Raw genomic sequence first — 23,042 nt, 5'->3', positions numbered from 1 at the left:
AATTCTCGCTTGGTGCAGCAGGATGTATCGTATCAATTAACCTCTTATTGTACTTGTGCGGTAAGCTCTTATTTTCCCAGTTCTGTTTATCTGCGTTATTTATTCATTTAATTTTCAAAATTCTTATGTAAGCCCACTTATCAAAAACTCCTATTCTCTTCTTGCGCGTACCCATGTCGTCGAAGATTAACTTTCATACAACGCACAGTCCTACTAGGTAGTTCCAGGAAAGAATTTGTAATAATAAAGTTTATATTAACGTATTTATTCTTTTTCAATAAAGTTTCACTTGACATTGTCAGTCGGTGTTATATATACTCTTTATTCGGCAACTGTAAGCCATGTTGCTGAGCAAATAGCAGAACTTGACTACTATTTTTATTGTCTCATTCCTTAATATAATGTCATTAGAACTGACTGTTATATGTCGACTGTATCCTATTACCCTTGCTTTATTTTAGTTGATGGTAATTTATAACCTATATTGACGACGATATCCATTTTCCAAGTACTTATCTGTCTCTAAAGGAATCAGAAAATCAGCTGCAAAGTTTAAAGTTTTTGTTTCTTTCCTAAACTTCTCTTCATTTCTCACTGAAATGACAAAAGTTATGAGATAGTGATGTGCAAATACACAGATGGTGGTAGTTGACAGGAATTAACAGACGTTGAACGCGGAGTGTTAGCTGGAGCTAGACACATGGGACATCCCAGTTCGGAAATCGTTAGCGAATTCAATGTTCCAAGATCCACAGTGTGAAGAGTCTGCCGAAAATAACAAATTCCAGGCGTTACCTCTCACCACGGAATATGCAGTGGGCGACGGCCTCCACTTAACGACCGAGAGCAGCGGGATTCGCGTGGAGTTGACAGTGCTAACAATGTTCCAAGATCCACAGTGTGAAGAGTCTGCCGAAAATAACAAATTCCAGGCGTTACCTCTCACCACAGAATATGCAGTGGGCGACGGCCTCCACTTAACGACCGAGAGCAGCGGGATTCGCGTGGAGTTGACAGTGCTAACAATGTTCCAAGATCCACAGTGTGAAGAGACTGCCGAAAATAACAAATTCCAGGCGTTACCTCTCACCACGGAATATGCAGTGGGCGACGGCCTCCACTTAACGACCGAGAGCAGCGGGATTCGCGTGGAGTTGACAGTGCTAACAATGTTCCAAGATCCACAGTGTGAAGAGTCTGCCGAAAATAACAAATTCCAGGCGTTACCTCTCACCACAGAATATGCAGTGGGCGACGGCCTCCACTTAACGACCGAGAGCAGCGGGATTCGCGTGGAGTTGACAGTGCTAACAATGTTCCAAGATCCACAGTGTGAAGAGTCTGCCGAAAATAACAAATTCCAGGCGTTACCTCTCACCACGGAATATGCAGTGGGCGACGGCCTCCACTTAACGACCGAGAGCAGCGGGATTCGCGTGGAGTTGACAGTGCTAACAATGTTCCAAGATCCACAGTGTGAAGAGACTGCCGAAAATAACAAATTCCAGGCGTTACCTCTCACCACGGAATATGCAGTGGGCGACGGCCTCCACTTAACGACCGAGAGCAGCGGGATTCGCGTGGAGTTGACAGTGCTAACAATGTTCCAAGATCCACAGTGTGAAGAGTCTGCCGAAAATAACAAATTCCAGGCGTTACCTCTCGCCACGGAATATGCAGTGGGCGACGGCCTCCACTTAACGACCGAGAGCAGCGGGATTCGCGTGGAGTTGACAGTGCTAACAATGTTCCAAGATCCACAGTGTGAAGAGACTGCCGAAAATAACAAATTCCAGGCGTTACCTCTCACCACGGAATATGCAGTGGGCGACGGCCTCCACTTAACGACCGAGAGCAGCGGGATTCGCGTGGAGTTGACAGTGCTAACAATGTTCCAAGATCCACAGTGTGAAGAGTCTGCCGAAAATAACAAATTCCAGGCGTTACCTCTCGCCACAGAACATGCAGTGGGCGACGGCCTCCACTTAACGACCGAGAGCAGCGGGATTCGCGTGGAGTTGACAGTGCTAACAATGTTCCAAGATCCACAGTGTGAAGAGACTGCCGAAAATAACAAATTCCAGGCGTTACCTCTCACCACGGAATATGCAGTGGGCGACGGCCTCCACTTAACGACCGAGAGCAGCGGGATTCGCGTGGAGTTGACAGTGCTAACAATGTTCCAAGATCCACAGTGTGAAGAGTCTGCCGAAAATAACAAATTCCAGGCGTTACCTCTCACCACAGAATATGCAGTGGGCGACGGCCTCCACTTAACGACCGAGAGCAGCGGGATTCGCGTGGAGTTGACAGTGCTAACAAGGTTCCAAGATCCACAGTGTGAAGAGTCTGCCGAAAATAACTAATTCCAGGCGTTACCTCTCGCCACGGAATATACAGTGGGCGACGGCCTCCACTTAACGAACGAGAGCAGCGGGATTCGCGTGGAGTTGACAGTGCTAACAGACAAACAACACTACGTGAAATAACAGCAGACTTTATTGTGGGACATACGACGAACGTATCCGTTAGGAGAGTGCCACGAAATGTGGCGTTAATGGACTATGGCAGCCTTTGCTAACAGCACGACATCGCCTGCAGCGCCTCTCTTGGGATCGTAACCATGTCCGTTGGACTCTAGACGACCGGAAATGTGTGGCCTGCTCAAATGAGTCCAAATTTCAGTTGGTAAGAGCTGATGGTATGGTTCGACTTTGGCACAGACCCTATGAAGACATGGACCCAAGGCACTGTGCAAGCTGATGGTGGCTACGTGAAGGTGTGGGCCGTGTTTACATGGAATGGACTGGATCCTCTGGTGCAACTGAACCGACCATTGACTAGAAACGGCTATGTTCGGCTACTTGGAGACCATTTGCAGCCAACAACGGTGGTATTTTTGTGGATGACAGTGCGCCATATCTGCGAGCCACAATTGCTCGCGATTGGGTTGAAGAACATTCTGGACAGTTCGAGCGAATGATTTGGCTACCCAGATTTCCCGACAAGAGCCTCACCGAACATTTATGAGACCTAATCGAATGGTCAGTTCGTGCTCAAATTCCTGCTTTAACAACACTTTCGCAGTTGTGGACGGCAATAGAGTTAACATGGCTCAATATTTCTGCAGGGGACTTCCAACGACTTGTTTAGTCCTTGCCACGTTGAGTTGCTGCACTACGCCAGCTAAAGGAGATCCGACAAGATATAAGGCCCATGACTTTTGCCGGCTCAGTGTATGTAGAGGGTGAATAACACTGGGTGTACGCCGCAGCGCTATCTCAAATCCTTCTTATTGTCTACGTCCGTCTCTTATAATTGTAGTTCTGAGCACTCTCTACATTTAATTAAAAGAATATATTCCAGTCCGTATTGTCCAAAGCTTATTCTAAATCTACCAAAGCTGGTGGCAGGGTGTGGTTCTTTGGTAGTCAGTCTACAAAAGAAGTGTGAATACAAACGCTCATGCGACCAATCCTGGAGTATTGCTCTAATGCGTGGGACACGTAACATATAGGATTAACAGAGGATACTGAACGAGTACAAAGAATCGTAGCAAAACTGTCACAGGGTTGTTTCACGCATGAGAGAACGTCAGGGAGATGCTAAAAGAACCGAACAGAAAGACGCTTGAAGGCAGACGCAAATTATCTCGGGGGAGACTGTATAGAATGTTTCTAGAACCTACTTTAAGTGATGAATCTAGGAATACACTACAATCACTTACGTATTCGTGTAATAGGAACCGAGAAGAGATGAGAAGATTAGACGAATTATAGACGGCACATATGTGTTTAAGCAATCATTCTTCTCGCGCTCCATTCGCGAATGGCACGGGGGAAGCGCCCTAACACCTGGTACAATGGAGAGTACCCTCTGCCATGCACTTCACAGTGGTTTGCGAAGTATATATACAGGGTGTTCCAAGCAAACACCGACAAACTTTAGGATCAGGTTTCTCGTACAGAAATAATAAAAAATATCTAGTAAACATGGGTTCTAAACTGCATACCTTAAGAGATACGAGCACTTGTACATCTTCGATGTGTGAAACAGATCTCTTCTATTGCAAGGTCTTTGCTTTCAAAATTTTGGGAGAGGAAATACTGCTCAAAAGCAGAAAAAAAGTCTGGTAAACATCGACTGTCAAATGCATACCTTGATATCTATGAGCACTTGTTCGTCTACGCTAATGTGAGACACGACTCTTCTACTGAACAAGTGTTCATTGCTCTTAAGTTAAGCATTTTAGAGCCCTTGTTTTCTATACTTTTTGTTTTGGTCCGTACTACCTCCTCCTAAAATATGAGGAACAAAGAGCCTACAATGGAAGAGATATGTTTCACAGAATCGAAGATTAACAAATGCTCATATCTCTAAAGGTTTGTGGTTTAGAGCCTTTGTTTGCTAGATATTTTTTTCTTGTTTTGGTGTCACAAACCTGTCCATAAAGTTAATCGGTGTTTTTTGGAACAGACTGTGTAAGCTAACCCGACAAAAAAATAGTCACCCCTAGCGTAACCATTATAAGCATCATTTAATACTGTTCATTTCCACCCCTGGACTTGATAACTGTCTGGATTCGGCTAGGAATGTAATCTACAAGGTTGTGCAGGTACGTCGCATCCAGGTCAAGCCACTCGCTGAACTTTTGATCGCGCGATTCCACCGAATTGTGGGGATGCTGGCGGCGTTAGACTCGCTGTTCCAACATGGCCAACCGATTTTTTCTGGGGTTCAAGTCAGGTGATTTTTCAGGCCAGTTGAGATGTAATAAGGTGGAGGAGTGTTCAGAAAAACAGTCACATACTCTTACAGCCCGATGAACTCTGCTGTTGTACTCTTTATCTGACTATGTGAGCAATGTCCTCCTGTGAGATGACCGATTCCAAATGTTCACTGCATGCAGTTCCTGTAGCAATGTTCATTCGCTAACATGTTGGGATGGACCTTCACTCACTGCCTGTGGCAATTCCTGTCGGCTTTGGAAGCGATTTTGATTCACAAGCAGTGAAGCACTTCTCCGGTCCCTCTCAACCAGGATCTTTTTCGACCACAATTCTGACGTCGTCATTCGTGACCACTTGTGTTGCACCACTGCTTGGAGACCCGTTGGACAGTCGGTCGCGAAATAATAAAAAATCGAGTAACTTCATCCAACTTATGGCCATGGTTATGGCCAAACACGATTGCCCCCTTTTGCCAATCTGTCCCGTCCTTAAATTTACCAATGTTGAGGTACAAGGTCCACTTGAAACATAACTGTCTCATTGATCGTTACTTCCTTACGTTCACGTAGAGGCAATGCACACACAGTTGAGGTCCATTGAATTTACAATTCCAAACTTAGATTTAAATTTTGTCTTGGTTTTGATACAGAAATATAATTCTTAGGTAATTTTGTAGTTTGCTGCGGTGTACGGTGGCACAAGAGGTCGTGAAGGCTGCCTTCTTTGAGTAGTTTACGACTTCTTTAACAAAATTAATGACCTCTCAATTCCACATAGTGCAAAACTAATATCATTTCATGAAGCAGTTTATCTACAAACATACCATTCAAGGAATGCCTCGGTATTTTGACAGAACTACTATGCAGAACAGGTATCTTCAAGTAGAAGACATAAAACTGGGCGCACAGACATGGTAATAACAACATTATTTTCAGTTTGACAGTACTCTACACAAACTGGTCGATGGTTTCCTAACTGTCCTCTTTTAGGAGAAGTCTTCATGGACCATCTCGAAAAACAGTTTCCACATAATGAACCTCTCAATGATAATATCGAAGATTGGTACTGATATGTAGATGATGTACTGTGTCTGTAGACTGGAGCCGAAAAACAGCTGAACACATTCCTAGAACATCTAAACTCACAACACAAAAAGATGCAGTTCATCATGGAAATTGGCGAGAAATTCAACTTCTTAGCCCTTAGTACAGGTATTACTGCAAACACACATAACTGACGAAAAACCAACGAGGACAGACATTGTAATACTATCATGTTCACATCACCCAATGTCACACATACGTGTTGCCTTCCATTCCATGGTACATCAATACCAATGTCAAAACTGAATTTTCAGACAAAACAGACACCACTAAATGTATTGCTTCAAACAATAGCTATATGCCTGAAATAATTCACAACATTTTTACAAAAAACAAAGAAGAAAAATGTAGCCATATGTGTATGCCCCCTCTGCAGCAACAGTCATATCTAAAACAAAGTGTTGCACTATTCCAGATTTAGGAAAACTCTCCGACAAATTAGCCAAACCCCTCGAATCGTGTAATTACAAAAATTCATTTTATGTAAGGGGTACTAGAGATTGTATCCTATTCAGCAGCAGGGACAAAACAGGTTTATCAAGTAGCAGAGGTGTTTACAAAATGACTTTCAATGACTGTAACAGTTTGTGTGTTGGTCAGATAGGCAGAGTCATAACAACTAGGCTGATTGAACACGAACGGAGCTGGATATTAGATAAGTCAGACTCCACCTTTGCCGAACATGTACTGAAAGTGGGACACAGTTACCAAGTCCACACAGAAGTACAGCACATAGCCAACAAAGAAAGAAAACTAAGCCTGTTAGAAGCACTTGAGGCAAACCGACATTCAGCTCAAAATCACCAGCTGGTTCTAAATGATCAATTACAACATTCTCACTTCTAAGCTTCAGATGTAATTTACGATGCAAGACATGTTTCTTGCACAATATAAGCTATTAGTGCTCATTTAAACAATTGTGAACCAATTTCACGACCTCACAAACTATGGCATCATAACCACATAACCTGTAATACAGTAAGATTGTGTGTAATACTGTCCATTGCCTAAAGTTTAGTTTACAATGTCAAAAAAAAGGAAAAGTTCTCAGTTTAACAGTTTCTCAGCCAATGTCAAGACCTCACAGAATTTAGCATTATAACCATTTAAGCTTTAACGTCGTGTAGTTTAATTATTTATTGTGCTTAACATTGTTCATTGTATAAATTGTAATTTGAACAAGTTCGATGCACAACACTCTATTCAACCGATTTGTATCGTTGCTTATAACTTTTGGTTAAAAAAGAATTGGTATCCCTTTCAGACGCTAGTCAGTTGTTTCTAGGCGCTACAGTCTGAAACCGCGCTACCGCTACGGTCGCAGGTTCGAATACTGCCTAGGGCATGGATGTGTGTGTTGTCCTTAGGTTGGTTAGGTTTAAGTAGTTCCAAGTTCTAGGGGACTGATTACCTTAGAAGTTAAGTCCCTTAGTGCTCGGAACCATTTTTTCAATTGTTTCCTGAAGATGGCCCAATAAGATCTTTATTCAACCTTAAATATGGAATTGTTCTATCAAGAAGTAACCGAAGAATCGATGAATATTGTATACTTCTTGCATTTGTGTTCTGTTTTCAGCTCTTACTCCAATTGGCAGTTTTATTCAATGCCTGTACATCAGTGATTCCCAACCAGGGGTAATTACCCCATGAGGGGTAAAATGAAGTGTTCTGTGGGGTTTGGAAAAGTTTGATTGTGTTTCGGTCACAAAATTTAATTATTTTTTAAAGATAACTTCTATTATTACTATTTCGTATGGCTATAATGCTGATTACGTAAGTTACGAATAATTGAAATTTTTTCAGACACTAGCATTATTGCGTGACACAATGTGGTGGAAAATACATCTTGCAAAATGAATTTGTGAAGACAATTGACATATACAGAATTGTTGTTGTTGTGGTCTTCAGTCCTGAGAATGGTTTGATGCAACTCTCCATGCTACTCTATCCTGTGCAAGCTTCTTCATCTCCCAGTACCTACTGCAACCTACATCCTTCTGAATCTGCTTAGTGTAGTCATCTCTAGGTCTCCCCCTACGATTTTTACCCTCCACGCTGCCCTCCAATACTAAATTGGTGACCCCTTGATACCTCAGAACATGTCCTACAAAACGATCCCTTCTTCTGGTCAAATTGTGCCACAAACTTCTCTTCTCCCCAATCCTATTAGTACTTCCTCATTAGTTATGTGATCTACCCATCTAATCTTCAGCATTCTTCTGTAGCACCACATTTTGAAAGCTTCTATTATCTTGCTATCGAAACTGTTTATCGTCCACGTTTCTCTTCCAGACATGGCTACACTCCATACAAATACTTTCCGAAATGACTTCCTGACACTTAAATCTATTCTCGATGTTAACAAATTTCTCTTCTTCAGAAACGCTTTCCTCGCCATTGCCAGTCTACATTTTATATCCTCTTTACTACGACCATCATCACTTATTTTGCTCCCCAAATAGCAAAATTCCTTTACTACTTTAAGTGTCTCATTTCCTAATCTAATTCCCTCACCATCACCCGACTTAATTCGACTACATTCCATTATCCTCATTTTGCTTTTGTTGATGTTCATCTTATATCCACCTTTCAAGACACTATCCATTCCTTTCAACTGCTCTTCCAAGTCCTTTGCTGTCTCTGACAGAATTACAATGTCATCGGCGAACCTCAAAGATTTTATTTCTTCTCCATGTATTTTAATACCTACTCCGAATTTTTCTTTTGTTTCCTTCACTGCTTGCGCAATATACAGATTGAATAACATTAGGGAGATACTACAACCCTGTCTCACTCCATTCCCAACCACTACTTCCCTTTCATGCCCCTCGACTCTTATAACTGCCATCTGGTTTCTGTACAAATTGTAAATAGCCTTTCGCTCCCTGTATTTTACCCCTGTCACCTTCAGAATTTGAAAGAGAGTATTCCAGTCAAAAGTCAAAAGCTTTCTCTAACTCTACAAATGCTAGAAACGTAGGTTGGCCTTTCCTTAATCTAGCTTCTAAGATAAGTTGTTGGGGCAGTATTGCCTCACGTGTTCCAAAATTTCTACGGAATCCGAACTGATCTTCCCCGAGGTCGGCTTCTACTTGTTTTTCCATTCGTCTGTAAAGAATTCGCATTAGTATTTTGCAGCTGTGACTTATTAAAGTGATAGTTCGGTAATTTTCAGATCTGTGAACACCTGCTTTATTTGGGATTGGAATTATTATATTCTTCTTAAAGTCTGAGGGTATTTCGCCTGTCTCATACATCTTGCTCGCCAGATCGTAGAGTTTTGTCAGGACTGGCTCTTCCAAGGCTGTCAGTAATTCCAATGGAATGTTGTCCACTCCGGGGGTGTTGTTTCGACTTAGTTCTTTCAGTGCTCTGTCAAACACTTCACGCAGTATCCTATCTCCCATTTCGTCTTCATCTACATCCTCTTCCATTTCCATAATATTGTCCTCAAGTACATCGCCCTTGTATAGACCGTCTATATACTCCTTCCACCTTTTCTGCTTTCCCTTCTTTGCTTAGAACTGGGTTTCCATCTGAGCTCTTGATGTTCATACAAGTGGTTCTCTTATCTCCAAAAGTCTCTTTAATTTTCCTGTAGGCAGTATCTATCTTACCCCTAGTGAGACAAGCCTCTACATCCTTACATTTGTCCTCTAGCCATCCCTGCTTAACCATTTTGCACATCCTGTCGATCCATTTTTGAGACGTCTGTATTCGTTTTTGCCTGCTTCCTTTACTGCATTTTTATATTTTCTCCTTTCATCAATTAAATTCAATATTTCTTCTGTTACCCGAGGATTTCTACTAGCCCTGGTCTTTTTACCTACTTGATCCTCTGCTGCCTTCACTACTTCATCCCTCAAAGCTACCCATTCTTCTTCTACTGTATTTCTTTCCCCCATTCCTATCAAATGTTCCCTTATGCCCTCCCAGAAGCTCTGTACGACCTCTGGTTCTTTCATTTTATCCAGGCCCCATCTCCTTAAATTCCCACCTTTTTGCAGTTTCTTCAGTTTTAATCTACAGGTCGTAACCAATAGATTGTGGTCAGAGTCCACATCTGCCCCTGGAAATGTCTTACAATTTAAAACCTGGTTCCTAAATCTCTGTCTTACCATTATATAATCTATCTGAAACCTGTCAGTATCTCCAGGCTTTTTCCATGTATACAGCCTTTTATGATTCTTGAACCAAGTGTTAGCTATGATTAAGTTGTGCTCTGTGCAAAATTCTACCAGGCGGCTTCCTCTTTCATTCCTTACTCCCATTCCATATTCACCTACTATGTTTCCTTCTCTTCCGTTTCCTACTATCAGGGTCCAGTCACCCATGACTATTAAATTTTCATCTCCCTTCACTATCTGAATAATTTCTTTTATCTCATCATACATTTCATCAATCTCTTCGCCATCTGCAAAGCTAGTTGGCATATACACTTGTACTACTGTGGTAGGCGTGGGCTTCGTATCTATCTTGGCCACAATAATGCGTTCACTATGCTGCTTGTAGTAGCTTACCCGCATTCCTATTTTCCTATTCATTATTAAACCTGCTCCTGCATTACCCCTATTTGATTGTGTGTTTATAACTCTGTAGTCACCTGACCAGAAGTCTTGTTCCTCCTGCCACCGAACTTCACTAATTCCCACTATATCTAACTTTAACCTATCCATTTCCCTTTTTAAATTATGTAATCTACCTGTCCGATTAAGGGATCTGACATTCCACGCTCCGATCCGTAGAACTCCAGTTTTCTTTCTCCTGATAACGACATCCTCTTGAGTAGTCCCCGCCCGGAGATCCGAATGGGGGACTATTTTACCTCCGGAATATTTTACCCAAGAGGACGCCATCATCATTTAATCATACAGTAAAGCTGCATGCCCTCGGGAAAAATTACGGGTGTAGTTTCCCCTTGCTTTCAGCCGTTCGCAGTACCAGCACAACAAGGCCGTTTTGGTTATTGTTACAAGGCCAGATCAGTCAATCATCCAGACAGTTGCCACTGCAACTACAGAAAAGCTGCTGCCCCTCTTCAGGAAGCATACGTTTGTCTGGCCTCTCAGCAGATACCCCTCCGTTGTGGTTACACCTACGGGATGGCAATCTGTATCGCTGAGGCACGCAAGCCTCCCCACCAACGGCAAGTTCCATGGTTCATCGGGGAAGATATACAGAATATATGCTTAAATACCCCATGAAAATGGCTTACTCGAGTTTTAGGTAGTTCCCGCAGTGAACTAAAAATTGTTTCATTATTCATTTTACACCAGATAAACGAATAAATTAACAGCATCACACAATAGTAACTACCTTATGGTTACTGGATGCAGGGTTTAGACGGTATTATTATTATTAGCAGCAGTAGCCGTGATGAGACACAAAGAATTGGCACCTTGAAGATTTACATTTATGCCAGTTCAAAAGCAAGGAGTCCAGTAATCAAGTGGTTGACAAACAATATGCATAACTCACAGATTTTAGATTCGTTGATTTTAAATTGGGGTGCAGCGTATGGATGAAGCAAATGCTAAGGCGAGGAGTCGTGCGCAGAGAGTATGTTTTGTGACTAGTGTCTAGTTTCAACGTGGTTAGTTAGCTTTCTTTCTGAGAAGTATCTGCAGGTAGCAGTCACGATACACTGAAGCTTACTTCATCATTCTGTATAAAAAAATTTTGGTTAGGTTTAAACAGTACCAATTGTGGCATCTAGGTTCCGCCTTTTCTGCAAAAGACTATTCTTTCTCGTTATCCAAACGTGTTTCAGCACATCTGTGCCATCATCAATGGTTTTGTTTTATTGGACGACCGTAACAGTCAATATATTTTAGGTTGTAACTTATCTAACAAAATGAGGCCTAAATACAGTTTTTGTTCGTTTTTGTTTTTACCTCGATTTTATATTATACGGTTTTGCAGGACCATCTGTATGTGCAGGACACCATAAAAATGGTCCTGTAAAACCCTGTAATGTAAATTCAAGATAAATACAGAAACGAACAAAAACTGTCTTTCGACCTCGTTTTGTTAGATAAGTTACAACCTAAAATATGTACACTTTTACAGTTCTCCAATAACCAAAATCCACTGACGATGGCACAGGGGTGCTGAAACACGTGTGTGTAACAAGAAAAAAAGGCGTTACCTGTGTCTCATAATTTAACTGCAAACAAGGATGAAATACAAGTGCTGCAAATGCAAAAGATGAATATAACGTACCAATTGCTTTATTGATTTGTTTCTTGTTTAATAAAACGTCTATAAAAGCGAAATATCATTTATCTCTCGTCATTTCAAAAATAACATTCTTCAAAGAAAATTTTCTTTCATTTTAAAGTTTAGATGACGATGGGAGGAAAGGAGCGACAGCGGTACTACCTGATATCTGATTGTGCTCAAGTGTAATGGCCTCAGAAAGGCTGGGAATCACTGCCTGGACAGTACATGTCCGTAACTCATGTATAGGCCTTCTTCGTAAGACACTGGTATTACGAACAATGACTAAATAACATAAGTGCAAAAGCTTGTTCTTTATTAAATTGTTCATTTTTTTCGTTCTTCTATTCAGATAAGGTACTATAAACTTCATTAGATGCTGGAACTGTGCTTCATAAACAAATATTACACACCTTTCTGTAAATCTGAAAAAGAAATTAAAGTAAAAACTCACAAGAAAATTAAATTTATTTTGTCCAGTGTAGACTTTCTTGACCTCTAAATAGTGATGTTAATTAGCAATGATACCAGCAGAAACCAGAACTGCCTTTGTTTTTTTTTAAAAAAAAAAAGAAGACAAAGTTTCTTTCTTCATTAGATAATATTCAGGCTTCAGCAGGTCTGTATCAAATGGCGACATTTTCAAGAGATTACATGCTAAACAGTGTGCAGATGATCGTGACAGTTGTACATCAGTGACAAACATAAGACTAAGATAATCATAATGTGGTAATGAACGGAGATGTCAGTTGAGATGTGACTTAAAGTATTCCATCATTTGTAGTTAATTATTAGACGCCAGGGAAGGAGCCATTGATCTATTTGCATGATTAAACAGTAAACTAATGCAGTTTACTCAGTCAGTGATATGAGCTTTAATATTAAAGATATTAAAATCCGAGAGTAAATACCTTTAAATGATTTTGACAGTTGTAAAGGGATTACGAACGCTATGGCTACCCGAATGAAAAATTTAACACTAAGATTTCAAGGTTTAAAGTATAACACGAAGATGCCTCCAAAATCCTTGACGCGTTAGGTCTGTAGTAAAGAAACATGTGCCGAAAATATAATTTTAATATATGAAACAAGACAAAACTCCTTTTTTTTTATTCGAAAACTCTTGTTTATATCTTCTAAGACAATTGCGAGACTTGTATAGTTATAAAAAATCTATGTAATAAATAAGTCGCGGAATTTGATGTCTGCTTATGAGAGCGTGTATGGTTCTACAACCGTTGTTATAAGCACAAATTAGTATGCGTTCCTTCCGACACAAATTTGGTAATTTTATAACAGTAATTAGTGTTGAAATGTTCTTCCAGCAGTCACAGTTTTTTAACAACGCTTTTAATTAAGCAGTTGTTATCTCGAAGCTTGTTTATCACTATTTTGTAAGTTATAAGCCACGGGTACGCCGTCTCTGAACTAACATTTGCGCAATTATAAGAATAGTCACTGTTGGCCGATCATTCCAACATAATCACAGTTAGAAAATTTGCAACAACGAAGACAATTTGAAACTTCTCAATTGTTTTTAAAATAGAAATCAATGAAGTTAGGGACAGAAAAACAAAATACGTGTCTCATACTAATATGATCTGTGAAAATGATGCCTAAAAGCATGAAAAGCTTATGAAAATATTCGAAAGCGAGGTTGATATGTATCAAGCTCTTAACTGGTTGTGTTCTGTCCACTTATTTCGTTTTAACTGTAATTATACACGGTGAACTACGAACAAGACAACAGTTTTTCTACAATATATGATGTTGCTTGTATACTGTGCTCAATTTCGCTGGTTACAGCTGTTTTCACTCTTCTTAAAGTCTTTTTTAACCCGCTCCATTCCGACATACCTAAATTGAAACCTCATCTTTATTCTAAGAACTTCATCTAATATAAAATTGTTACATTGAGTGTGTACTTGAAATTATAAAGTGTCAGATGCCTTACCCTGACACGATACAACACTAAATCTAAACAAACTGTTTCTCACTTTATTAACTTATGCACGGCATAAGCTCTTCATAAGAAAGCCAGCAATTGCACTGCATTCGTTAGTATTATCTAACACTTCTATACTACTTACATTACACAGATGTATTAAAACTGCTTTTAAACTCCTCCAAATACTAAAATTAGTGGTTTTTTCCAATGAAACTTGAGACAGCATATTATACAATTCTAAATGCGTAACAGTTTATACACTGGTGCTACAACCATTCATTATCAAACTTCACACAGGGATCTCATGGCTAGACACCTACACAGATGTGGATAACCATTTACATGTCTACAGTAATATTGAATTTATAGTCAAAAGCCTGTGTCAATGTTGATACCTCCGGTAATACTGACTTAGTAGATAAAAGCCTGCGCCGATGCGGATATCTACATCTACATACTCCGCAAGCCACCCATCCATAGCAAAAGGGATTTTCTGGATAAAGGTATTTGCCAATGTGGATATCAGCAGTAATACTGACTTTACGGTCAAAAGCCTATCTCTGTAGGGATGTCTGCAGTAATATTGAATTTGCGGATGAAAGCTTATGCCTATGTGGGTATCTGCAGTAAAATAAATTTTCTAAATAAAAGCTTATGCTTGCGGATATCCATGAGTGTGTCTGTGGATACCCACATTAATGTATAGTTTATGATTTTATGTTAAGGCCAGTGGATATATTCCGATTTTTCTCTATTTGAATAAGATGGACATAAACGTTTGATATAAAATCAGTGAATTACCAACTTTCTCGTAAATACATTTACAATTTTAAGACTGTTTATTACATGAGAAATGCATAACGCTAAAATGATTTAATGTTATGGAGCATTACCGATTATTTAATTAACGCACTACATGACTAGTATTTAATAGTATGCAAGATGTAACTTCGACTTTTAATACAACGTCATATGATTTAGCAATGTTGAAGAAATTTTGCAAGAGAATTTCATGGAATCAGTTACGAGAATTACGACAAGAAAATTGTAACTTTAAGAACGTATCATCAAAATGACAGGTTATCCTCTTTATTCTTAGATTATGGAGGGTAAATTATGGAGTGAGACTTCAGCAATCGATAATTCAGGTCATAAAAAAGCTATGTACCACTAGCGTCCTAACGTAATTAATGAGTTATGGTGCTTCAGAAAATTTTAAAATCTGTAGTTGCTGGTAAAAAGAGTTCGGCTGTGGAATTGGATGCGGTAAGCAGTTCTCTTAGCCATACAGACGTCTAGTCATGGGCCAAAGGAGCAGAATCTACTCTGGAATTTCTAATTGATACCTGTAAAGTTACAAAAATTTTACAAACCCTTCTAAATAAGAGTGCGGACATTATTAGTAGATTCTCACAGTATAGTTTATTGACTAAACTATTTTCGACTGTTTGAGTTTCATTCTCAATAACACCAAGAGATAAGAAACAGTACTCACAAGTACACTTTCAACATTACATTGACAAATTGAACAAACGTTTAACTACGTAACGTGAATTAAATGACATATGATTGTATGTGTGAATGTGATGCCATACAACTTCTTAGCTGATGGCTGCGTCAATATGTAATACAAGAGAGCATCTCTTCAGGTCTCCGACTGAATTGTAATCATGGGTTCAAATTAAACTGATTAGCTAATACAGACATGCACAGCTATATAGGGTGTCTCTCCGGTGTCTCTCCAATGGGTCGTCAGGTTCATGTCTTCTGGCGTTTCAACAGTTATTTCCAGTTTAGTTTTTGCAATGTGTAGCTGGGTCATCCGAAACAAATACTGATCGTTAATTCTCCCATGCAACGCCCAGTTTCGACGGAACGCATCAGTTTGTTTCCTGTTACAAACAAAATGACTATTAAGTCGGAATTTTAAGTGCCCATTCGATAGAGTGCTCCCAAATTAGTCTAGTACAATATTTGTCTTATAGATCTGTATCAACAGGGACATTAAGACACGAAGAATAATCTAGCAGAGTCCGCACAATATAGGATGGCTAATGTGCAGTGACCAATTTTCGTCCAAAGTGCTGGGCGAATTCATTTGTTTGTTCGGAAGAGAAGTGCGACAAGTGTTTGTCAGCTTTTGGCCAGTTGGCGACGACAGAACTGAGGGGCACGCCCTGCAGTTTTCTCAAACGATTTTACAGAAACTACTCGAAAAAAATCAATTTTGCTTTACTTATGGCTTCACATGTTAGATTTATGATTAAGTGCCCATCATTTCGTTAATGGCCATCGTTATTGTCATATTTACGTGGAAGTAAGACACTGCGCGAAGTTCGGAAAAGTTTGCAATGAAAAATAGGGGACGCTATGATTTTGTGTTTGTTTCATATTACACAATATGTTGCTGGGTATGAAATTTACCTACATATTGAATTTTTCAATAGGCTTGGGTTGAGTAGTCTGTCAAGAATCTCGAGAAAATTGTTCTGACGTGATACACTCATTCGCGATCGCGCCGCGCCAGAGATAAGGCAAGAGTGAAATATCTACAACATTCCTCATATTCCATAAACGGTTTCAGGTATCAGAGTGAGACTTTAGCAAATGATAGTACACAAAGAGGAGAGTATTTTTCTCTGCTGTTATTATGCAAATCTACCGGGTGATCAAAAAGTCAGTATAAATTTGAAAACTTAATAAACCACGGAAAAATGTAGGTAGAGAGTTAAAAATTGACACACATGCTCGGAAGGACATGAGGTTTTATTAGAACCAAAAAAAGTATTGCTAGACGCGTGAAAGATTTCTTGCGCGCGTCGTTTGGTGCTGATCGTGTGCTCAGCTGCCACTTTCGTCATGCTTGGCCTCCCAGGTCCCCAGACCTCAGTCCGTGCGATTATTGGCTTTGGGGTTACCTGAAGTAGCAAGTGTATCGTGATCGACCGACATCTCTAGAGATACTGAAAGACAACATCCAACTCCAATGCCTCACTATAACTTCGGACATGCTTTACAGTGGTATTCGCAACATTATTCCTCGACTACAGCTATTGTTGAGGAATGATGGTAGACATATTGAGCAGTTCCTGTAAAGAACATCATCTTTGCTTTGTCTTACATTGTTATGCTAATTATTGTTATTCTGATCAGATGAAGCGCCATCTGTCGGACATTTTTTGAACTTTTGTATTTTTTTGGTTCTAATAAAACCCCATGTCATTCCAAGCACGTTTGTCAATTTGCACCTCTCTGTCTACACTATTCCGTGATTTATTCAGTTTTCAAATTTATACTGACTTTTTGATCACGCGGTATATTATCTATCATGTTACTCCCCTAACTACAGGGAACAACATAAGTGAAGAAATTACACATTTCTTTGTACCGAGGATGTGCTATTTCATAAGCTACTGACTTTACCTTTCAAATGTTTCAAATGGCTCCGAGCACTTTGGGACTTAACTTCTGGGGTCATCAGTCCCCTAGAACTTAGAACTACTTAAACCTAACCAACCTAAGGACATCACCGTAGCGGTCGCGCGGTTCCAGACTGTAGTGCCTAGAACCGCTCTGCCACTGCGGCCGGCTTTACTTTTCCTCAGTTCCTCGCTTAATAAATTTAATAAACCACTGTTTCAGAATTTCCTCGCAGTTGCGTCTGCACAATGTACTTGTGAGGTCTGTGTTTCGTCAAAAGAAGCAGATTTTAACATGGCAACCAGAGAAATGTGTATGTTTCACTCAAAATTCGCTACTCATGAGACTTCTCTGAAAGTTACAAATGGTGAACAAGCCAGCTGAAAATAAGTCACTGCATTTTAGGCGGACTTCTTTTCAGATACTAACCAAAGCGGAGGTAATAGATCTTTCTGAATGGTCAGCATGCAAGTGTGGGCGTGGAGGGGCCACACTTAATATTTACAAAAAATATGAGTGTAGGCTTCAGTCTAGATCAGCTCGCCCCTCCAGCGCTCAGCATTTGCCGTACATATCCTGCCTGCCTGTAACCCTACCACTACCCCCTACACAAGCCCTGCCAACTGACATCTACTAGCCATGGTTTTCTGCAGGAACAGGCACTGCTACGATCTTCAACTGTATGAAATAGAAGCAATCGTATTTACAATTGCAAATCCGATTATATTTCAGCTGCACAATGTAATGGTGATATATGAAAATCTGTGCCAGCTGCAAATGGGCTGCCCTTCTGCTTGATGATATCAATCAGCGCGGGAAAGGGCGGTTCTGTCACTGCTGGAGTTCTAGGTTATTCTTTCTATTTTACTTTTCTTGTTAACATACGTCGATAAAACGAATACTGCAATAGACGCATATGGAACCACTGTGTCGAATAGGCACGTAAAATTCCGATTTAAAAATCATCTTGTTTGTTATGGAAAACAAACCGACGCTTTCCATCGAAACTGGGCTTTGCATGAGGGATGTAACAAGCAGTATTTGTTAGGTCTGTCTTCAGCTATACGTTCGCATAAACTAAACTGCAAGTATCTTCTGAAACACCCGAATAAATGCACCTGACGATGCTTAGGAGGGTTTTCGCTAGCTAGTCCCACTCATTCCTCTGGTAGGTGACCTGAGGAGACAGACACTCCTGCTACATAAGAACGCAGCCATCGCCTAAGAAGCTGTATGGTATCACTTTTAATTCTTGTTGGGGAGTTAAATGTTTATTTAATTTGTAACGAAATTGTGTTTTACTTTTGTATGTTGTTTCTTATTCGTTTTGGCTATTGACAATGACACAACAGTCGAAAATGATATATCTAGTAAATAATATACGTGATCATTGACTGATGAACTCTGTAGTCAAATTCACTGTGCTCGCTGCCGTTGTATGCCAACAGTATGACAAATCTGAACGTGTAAATAAACTGAATCGTAGCACAGGAGGTGTAATCGCTGCGCGACCTCTACTCTCGCTGTTGTAGGATCTTTGTTGGGAGAATAAAGACCCTTGGAGCAGTCTTTTTCTTCCCTTTCTTGCTGTCGAAGACTTTGTCTACAGTTCTCCAGATTCCATTTTCCTTGAACTTATTCCTGTCTCCATGACCACGATCTACTTCTTTGGTACCTGAACTTTTTCTGAATGGAAGCTGACCCTTGTCCATTACTTCTTCAGCTTTAGTTATTTACTGTTTAGCAGTGGCTGTGTTTTATGTTATACCATGCAATGCATGTCTGAAAGAACAGGCACTGCTATATTCTACAGCTGTATGAAATAGAAGCAATGTATTTGCAATGGCAAATATGATTATATTTCAGCTGCACAATGTAATGGTGATATATGAAAATCTGTGCCACACCAGGAGTCGAACACAGATTTCCCACTTTACATGGGTCATCAGCATAACCACTTCGACTATCAGAGCATGCCTCCCAGACTGATCAAATCTCCATATTTCATGCTGAGTTCACATTCTGCACTCGCACACCTGCTGTTATTCCCGCACAGGGAGACATTTAGTGTAGTCGTAGCTTGGTTGGGCATGAATACTTCTTTGCAGTGTCTGTGTTCTACAGTGTATTACGTCCTTCAGACATAGCATTTTTCACTCTGAAACACAGACGCTGCAAAGCAGTATTGCATGTTTAAATAAGCCGCGATGATAGTAAATCTATCCCTGTGCAGTAGTCGCAGCAACTGTGCGAATGCAGGAATTGGGTTCACGGAAACATGTAGAGGGTTGGGGAGGCCGAGAGGCATGATCGGATAGCCAAAGTAGCTAAGGCGACTGCTCGTGGAAACAGGAATTCTGTGTTCGACTTACGGTCCGGCAAAATTTCCATGTGTCAACAATGCATTGTGCAGCTGGAGCTTAATCGTATTTGCAATTTCGAATACGTTTCTTCTATTTAGTTCCTTTGTCAAGGAATTTATATACGAGTAACATTCCACAAACAAACTAAGGAAAATTCTGATCTGCCAATGACATGACGATAGCCACACATTCTAAGGACTGTGAGCAATGCGACTGATTATTCTAGAAGGATCGAGGTCCATAAGTAAATATCACAAGTGAAACGTCCCCTTAGAAAAATTGTACAAGACTGTGCTTAAACTGACACACAATATTTTTAGAGCAACGCAATATGACTTTCAAAAATCCCCACAAAAGAATGGCCCTGACTAACATTAACCTATACCTTTCACAAATCACTTACCTCACCAAAAATCTTCGTTACTCGAACTACTGCAATACAGCGAGCGCCACTACTGCCAGCTAAATAAAAGATTCAAACTACTGAAGGCACTAACTACTGATGGGCATAGTTAGCAAATGAAAGATTTTGATAGAGAAAAAACAATGTATTTACCTCAATAGTGTTCAAAAGTCATAATATATATAGCAGTTCATGACATCCAGTCTTACAAATTTCAAAACTCCGCCATTTCTCTCCCCACATCCACCACTGCTGACGGCTCACCTCCAATTGCCCAACGCTACGCGCTTACCCAGCTGCCCAACACGACAATGGCAGACAACAATGCAAACGAGCCACAGACTGCACACAGCACAGCCAGTGATTTTCATACAGAGCGCTACGTGGCGTTACCAATATAAAAACCTAAACAGCCTACTTACATAGCCCCCATGCTCCCCATAAAAAAATTTACAAATTGTTTTGGGCACTGGCCAATACAGATTTGAAAACTTTTTTCCTAATTATAATTACAATAACAAAGAAATCAAATGCACACACTTATTGATACAATGTTGGTCAATAGCTAAAATTTTCTCACAGTCCATAAAGACAGTCCTGGTCATTCATCACAGTAAAATAGCAATGTGTTTCTCAAAGTCTGAGCAGTAAAAGAAAATGCACATGGAAGTAGTGGATTTCCATGCAGTCTTGAAGTAGTGTTGTCCTTCCAACAGAAAGACAGTGCTAACTCTTGACATGCAGACAGGTAATGGGCCACAACAGAGCAAACCCACAGCAGAGTCAGTCGAAGTTTTGAAGAATATTGGTAGGCAGGTCATCACAGAGCAGACCCACTGTAGTCCTGGTAGAGATTATGTTATTGGTGGGCCACCATAGGTGCAGACCCACTGCAGTCCTTGTAGAAATAATGGTATTGGTGGGCCATCAATGTTGCAGACCCACTGTAGTCCTTGTAGAAATAATGGTATTAGTGGGCCATCAAAGATGCAGACCCACTGTAGTCCTTGTAGAAATAATGGTATTGGTGGGCCATCAATGTTGCAGACCCACTGTAGTCCTTGTAGAAATAATGGTATTAGTGGGCCATCAAAGATGCAGACCCACTGTAGTCCTGGTAGAGAATATGTTATTGGTGGGCCACCATAGGTGCAGACCCACTGCAGTCCTTGTAGAAATAATGGTATTGGTGGGCCATCAATGTTGCAGACCCACTGTAGTCCTGGTAGAGATTATGTTATTGGTGGGCCACCATAGGTGCAGACCCACTGCAGTCCTTGTAGAAATAATGGTATTGGTGGGCCATCAATGTTGCAGACCCACTGTAGTCCTTGTAGAAATAATGGTATTAGTGGGCCATCAAAGATGCAGACCCACTGTAGTCCTTGTAGAAATAATGGTATTGGTGGGCCATCAAAGATGCAGACCCACCGTAGTCCTTGTAGAGATGGTCAGAAGCCATGTGTTCCGACTGTGCAGGTGCACAATCACCATTAAAGAGTCTTGTGGCCAATATAGCAAGTCCATGAACCACCACTTGTGCACTCACAATTTTTTTTTGAAATGTCCTTACAACCAGCAATGCTGTTATCCATCAGGGTTTGTTTTCAGTGTAACATTTGGTACTGCAGTCCAACCCAAACTTCATTCCATAGATCGTCCCTCTTATTTCAACATTTGCTCCAGCCAAAAAAAATCCTATCCAAGCATCCTTTCTGTATTCTGTTCACATCCTCTTTCAAAAATAGTTTTTCTCTATTGTACACTACTTTTTTTGGCCAAACCATTTCATTATAGCTTCTCAATTCATCATAGTTAGTTTCTTATATAATCTACTCCCTCTTAAGCTAACTTAAATCTACTGAGCTCAGATGCTAAATTAAGGGACGATGCAATGCAGCAGCACAAAACAATTAACACAAACAGCAATGACCAAAAAATTCAAATTTTCAAAGTAAGCAGCAATATATGTAAGTTATATATAAGTTAGCAAATCAAATGCAACATTATCACTAATATGAGCCAATGTGCAGCAAAAAGAAAAATAAAACAGTAGTAAAGCTGGCTTAACAGAGTAATACAAAGTGAAATTTAGTCGCACTATGACTGGCAAACAACAGCAGAAAATGCTATAACTTATATCTAAACATGACAAAGCTCAAGCAGAAAAAAAATATTACAGTAAAAATGGCCATGATTAATACCTATGTTACATCTTAACACTAGAGTGATGCATCACTAAAAAGTTACCAGTCATTGACAAATATTATGTGTGCAATTCCTGTGAAGGGAAGTATATCATAAAATTACTGTTTACTGGATCTGTAGGCACAAAATATCTATATTAGTACATCTATTAAATTTTATTTTAACCATTGCTGCAGTGCAGCTAGAAACTAGATATTAAACAAAATGAGCTATCTCTCAACTAGAAAGACAATAGATGTAAAATGTTTCTCATCATTTCATTAGGCATTTTAGTAAATATCATAAATTAAGAGCTCCACAGTATAATAATATATTTTCAAGTTTCAGCATGTCGTTTTGCGATGCTTTCTACAAAGAAATGTCAATAGCAAGGATAATGGCCTCCTTTTTTCTCCACCTGTGCCTCTGAAAGGCACACACTAATGGCTTTTTTCCAGGTGACTGTCGCGCAGCTGGGTGCCCACGACGCATTACGTGAAGGTGGTCACTTAACTTTCTTACCGAAATATTTACGACACCAGTTTGCACTACAGTAGCAGTCTCACATAAAAAATTTCACTGGTCGAGAATTTGCGTTGCAAATGAGTAGAAACAAAATCCTATGAATATAACAGTGTCCAAAAAATTTTCCCCGGCATTGTGATACAT

The sequence above is a fragment of the Schistocerca gregaria genome, chromosome 4 (assembly GCF_023897955.1).
Source record: "Schistocerca gregaria isolate iqSchGreg1 chromosome 4, iqSchGreg1.2, whole genome shotgun sequence".
Taxonomy (NCBI): domain Eukaryota; kingdom Metazoa; phylum Arthropoda; class Insecta; order Orthoptera; family Acrididae; genus Schistocerca; species Schistocerca gregaria.
Note: the sequence above shows the minus strand (reverse complement) of the source record.